Here is a 5,618-nt window from a genome sequence, read left to right as displayed (position 1 = left end):
CCTTAAGGTTTTGTTTTGTTTTGAGACAGTTTCTCTCTATGTAACCCTAGCTGCTGTGGTCTGCCACATCGTCCAGGCTGACCTTTAATTCCCGGAGATCTTGTCTTTGCCTTCTGCATGCTAGAATTATGGCTTTGAATTTTAAAAAAATATTTATGTGTATGTTCTGGGTTTTTTTGTTTTGTTTTTTGTTTTGGTCTGAGTGTATGTCTGTATGCCAGAAAAGAGCAGCGGATGAAACCACAGTCACAGGCTCTTGTAAGCCAGCACGTGGATACTGGGGATTGGATCCCGGACCTCTGGAAGGGCAGCCAGTGCTCTTAATCACTGAGCCATCTCTCCAGCTCCATGACCTTGAATTTTTTATTCTCCTGCCCCAGTTTCCAAAGCACAGAGCATGGGGATTACAGGCATGCAACACTAAGCCAGCCCTTTTGTGAAATTTTAGACAGCATCTTACTATGTTATTATTTGGGGTGCATTTGTGTGTCTGTGTAAAACAGCACATGTGGAAGACAGAGGAAAACTTGCAGGAGTTGGCTTTCTTTTACAACATGGGCTTTGGGAACCAAATGGTAGGCCATTCGGTTTGGAGTGAGCTCCTTCACCCAGTGACCCATCTCACCACTCCTCCATGAGACTCTAAAGTGGCACCCTAATTATAAATGCACCTTGTTTGGACCAAGTCTGTACCATTAATTCTTCTTCTCTAACTATGATGAGGGAATTTCACATCCCGAATGTGGCAGGATGCTGGCCCAGAGGTTGCTGCTCAACCTCAAGGAGTGCAATTTGTATCCAAGCACCCACATAACACAAGTCAGGTGTTCTGCACACACCTGTAACCCCAGCTCTGAGGTGGGCAGAGACTGGAGAGAATCGCTGGGGTTTGCTGGTTTCTATCTCAACCAAGAAAACAGTCTCATCACAGAGAAATAGCTGGAATGACAGAGGACATGTGACATCCTCTTCTTGCTTCTGTATGTGCGCACTGGCACATGTGCCAACACACAGATAACAAGTCCTTACTAGATCATGTGTAATCATGTCTGTGTGGAAGCATGTGCACATCAGTACACCAGCAGAGGCGCCAGATCCCCTGGAGCTGGAGTCATAGGCAGCTGTGAGTTGTCTGACATGGGTGCCCCAAGCAAACTCGGGGTTTCCAGAGGATCTGGGCTGGATTCCCACACTCACAGAGGCTCGCAACCCTAACTTTTGTTCTAGAGACCTGGTGCCTTCTTTTGACCGCCAAGGATACCAGTTATGCTTGCAGTAGACATGCATGCAGGCAAAACCACTCATACACATCCAATCAAATCATTATTAGTGTTACACTCTGGACTTGAAATGTTCCCATAGGCCTATGTGTTTGAACAGCAGGTCCTCGGCTGGTGAGGCCATCTGGGGAGGTCTGGGACATTAGGTGAAGATGGGGACTACTGGGGAAGAATTTTGAAGGTTATAGCCTGACCCCATTTTCAACACAAACTCTCTTGCCTCTGATCCCCAACATTCAGCCGATGAGCTGCACGTCCAGGTCCTGCCACTGCAGCTGCCGTACCCTCCCAATCACAATGGACTGACCCCTCTCTGGCTGAGCCAGAGTAAGTCTGCGCCTGTAAGTCCCTGCGCCTAAGTCCCTGCTACCAGACTTTTCGACACAGTGGTGAAAGGTGACACTTGTTTATTTCAGAAAACATTACAACTCTCCAAAGTTCCTGGGACTTCTGGAATTTACATTTGTCTTTATAGTTTTCATTTTTCATGTGCCATTCATTGTACCGACTGCCTGTGTAGTACTCCATGTAGGTGCACCAAGCTTGAGATCCTTGGAACTGAGGTTACAGTTGGTTTCCGCAGTGGGTGCTGGGAACCGAACCCAGGCCATTTGCAGGAGCAGCAAATGTTCTCCGCATTTTTAGATGGAAAGATGCCTGAGTAGCGACTCTTCTTAAAGCTGCTGGCTTTTACTCACACCTTGTGGATCAAAGGCTCAAGCCACGGCATATTTTCTTTATAAACTGCTTGTTTTTGTCGATGACTAAGATACTGAGACCTGGCCATGGGATGGCAGGACTCCTTCACTGAAGTAGGGCTTACTTACCTCAGCAGCTGAGGGCACTTCGTCATACAGATCCATTCAATCCAGCTTACTGAACTTATTATGTGGTTCACATTGCTGTCAAATAAAGAAAAGCAAAGCAGAAAGTGGAGAGCCACGAAAAAGCACAGCAGTTAAGGCTGTGTTAAGGTTTCTTCTAGAGAAACCGCAAATGGAGCCAGTGGTGGTAACAAGCTTGCACATTTAGAAATTGTTTTAGTATTTCACCCTGTGTGTGTGTGTGTGTGTGTGTGTGTGTGTGTGTACTACGGCATGTCTTTGGGATCCCCTGGAGCTGGAGTTACACATGGTTATGGCCACTACATGGGTGCTGGGAGCTGAACCCAGGTCTTCTGCAAGAGGAGCACAACTGCCTGGCTTTGAAAATGTCAGTTTGCCCCCAGTGACTTGCCTCCCCCAAGGCCACCTCCTAATCATCTGAAACAATTCCTTCAACTGGGGTAGCATTCAAACATATGAGTTTATGGGGGACAGTCTCATTCAAACCACCACAAGGACCTACCAGAAGCCGTCTTCCAACAAGGTAGTCAGCATCACGAGCAAGAGCTGTCCACTCCACTGCTCCACTCATGTTGCTAAAGCAATTGTTCTTTCAAAGACTCTCGACAATATATACTGTTCCAAAGGAAAAACCACCAGAGACCTAGAGTCCCCAGCTTGTCACTTATCGGGGGCCACAAGCTACAACACTGCCCCTTTAAGCATAGCCACCCCACAAACCATTTCTGTGAAGTCCTGACTCCTCCATGTCCCTTCCACAATGGGCCATAGGTGTGGGGGATGGAGAAGAGACGCACCCCACCTGTCAGCACTCATGGCTGTCGTTCCTCACAACTACCACCTCCAGACCCTCAGCACCACCGACTCACTTTTACAACGGAGACTTCTGTGGAACCACCCCCTGGAAGGCGGTGTGTGATGCTAAGCATAGATTCTTCTACAGCAGAGCCCTCGTTTAGTTTGCTGTTTCTTTTCCTTCACTAGGATGTCATGTAGCCCAGGCTGGCCTTGAACTTATCCAGGTGCTGGGACCACAAGTTTATGGCACCACGCTTGGTTTAATTTAAAAATATCAACAATGACAGAGGCTTACCAAACTGACTCTCTATTTAACTCTGACAAAATATTCACATCAAAGGTAAATGTATTTTTACAATAAAAAATTTGTTCCCAATTTTTGTCTCTACAGATATTTCCCCACATGAACATACACATGTGCATGACTCACTGTGTTGCTCAGGCTTGCCTTACCTACAGTCCTCCTGGGTGCTGGGATAAATGTACGCATCACTACACCTGACAGGTTTGGTGGTTCCCATGGCTGCTGGAACTGATTGGAACACACAGGACTTCCTTATGCTGTACTGCTTTGTGGAATGGGCACACTTTTTTTTTTTTCTTTTCTTTTTTTCGGAGCTGGGGAACGAACTCAGGGCCTTGCGCTTGCTAGGCAAGCGCTCTACCACCGAGCTAAATCCCCAACCCCAGAATGGGCACACTTTTAAGAGCAATTTAAAATGTTGCCTGTATGTATGTGTACCAAGAGCATTCCTTAGTGCCTGTCCAGCTCAGAGGGCATGAAATAATTCCCTAAACCAAACAGGATGCTCTCCAAGAGTAGCAAGTGCTTTTAATCCTTTGGGCCATCTCTCTGGCCCCAAAGGGCAACTTTTTAAAAAGCTTCAAGGGGGCCCGGCTGTGGTGGCAATCCAGGAGGCAGAGGCAGGTAGATGTCTGTGAGGATATCCTGGTCTACAGAGTTAGTTCCAGGATAACCAGGGCTACAAGTGACCTGTCTCAGAAACAACAACAGAAGTTTTTTTTTTTTTTTTTTTTTTGGAGCTGGGGACCGAACCCAGGGCCTTGCGCTTCCTAGGCAAGCGCTCTACCACTGAGCTAAATCCCCAAGCCCAACAACAGAAGTTTTAAGGGCATGATGGTATAAATCTTTAATCCCAGATCTTGAGAAGAACAGGCTGGTACATTTCAGGCCAACATAGGTTACAGTTCCAGGACAGCTAAGGTGGTGAGGTGAGAAACTAAGTTCAGATTCCCAGAATTCCCTCATCAGCCAGTCTAGCTGAAAACTGCATCTACAGACTTCTGTATCCTTCTGTCTCTGCCACCATGGTAGACAGGACAAGTCAGTGCAATTGGAACTGGTTAGGGAATTTTCCCCATTACACTAGTTGTGTTGAGGGACGACGGAACAGATGCTGAGCAAACACCAAGATCTTCCCAGGGACACAGATCTAACATTTTCCCTAGCATGCACAAGAATCCTGAACATTAACTAGACCTGGTGGTACATGCCTATGACCTCGGCGTGTACTGCAAGAAAATCAATTCAAGGTCACTCATGGCTACTAAGCAAGCCTGTTTCATGAATCTATCTCAATAATCTGTCAAGTAAGGGCTTGCACTGTTCCGAAGACCCAGTTTATAACCTCAGCATGCCCCAGGTTCTTGCAGTGCACATCAGCAGCAGCACACATGAAAGCCAGATGCAGTGCACAGCTGTAAATCACGTGCTCAGTGAATTCCACATCACATTATCACAAACCAACTGTGTATATTTCTCAAGACTCAGAAACCATGTATGACACTGTGCTCTATCTGCATGTACCCCACCCCTTTGTGGCAGAAGAGGGCACCATATGTGGTTCTGAACCACCCCGTGATTGTTAGGAATTGAACTCAGGACCTCTGGAAGAGCAACTAGTGCTCTTCCTCTGATCTGTCTTTCTAGCCCTGACAGCATATGCTTTTAACTCCAGCATCGAAGAGACAGTCAGGAGGATCCCTGAGTTAAGGCCAGACTGGTCTACAGGGCAAAAGCAAAGACAACACAGAAAGAAAAAAGCAAAAACAAAAAATAAAATCAGAGAAGTTTATCTGAAAATTAATAAGGCATTTTCAAATACTCTTTCACAACTGAGATTTTATTGGTCGAGGAGTAGAGTACACAGACATTCCAATTTTTAACACACGTACCCAAACTCTGAAGAGCCGTAGTGTTCATGTACCCTAATTCTGAAGAGCCATAATAGTGTTCACGTACCCAAACTCTGATGAGTCACATTGTGTTCACGTATGCAAATGAAGAGCTACATATTGTTTTTCTGTGAACTTATTCCAGTGATGCTCCAGCCTCAAACTTGGCAAGTTTCCTTACGACCTCTCATAACAACTGAATGCTCACAATGCTCAGTTCCATCAATTCACAATTTTATGTCACACACAGAACATACTCAAAATCTCCATCTTTCACAGCACATTATCACAACTGTTAGGAAAATGGACTGCCATGACCACAGACATCACAGTTCTGACAGGGCGAGGACCAAAGACTGGCTTTCTTACAAAATGGTTCTACTAGAAACACGGGACCAGATATAACTGAAAATATTCCAGACACGAATGCATGACTGAGACCCCAAATTGCCATTTAGTATGCTTTGTACTGTAGGATATAAAACTAGCCCCCTCTACG

Source organism: Rattus rattus, chromosome 4 (genome assembly GCF_011064425.1).
Source record: "Rattus rattus isolate New Zealand chromosome 4, Rrattus_CSIRO_v1, whole genome shotgun sequence".
In the NCBI taxonomy this organism is placed as follows: Eukaryota; Metazoa; Chordata; class Mammalia; order Rodentia; family Muridae; genus Rattus; species Rattus rattus.
This window is presented reverse-complemented; position numbering follows the sequence as displayed.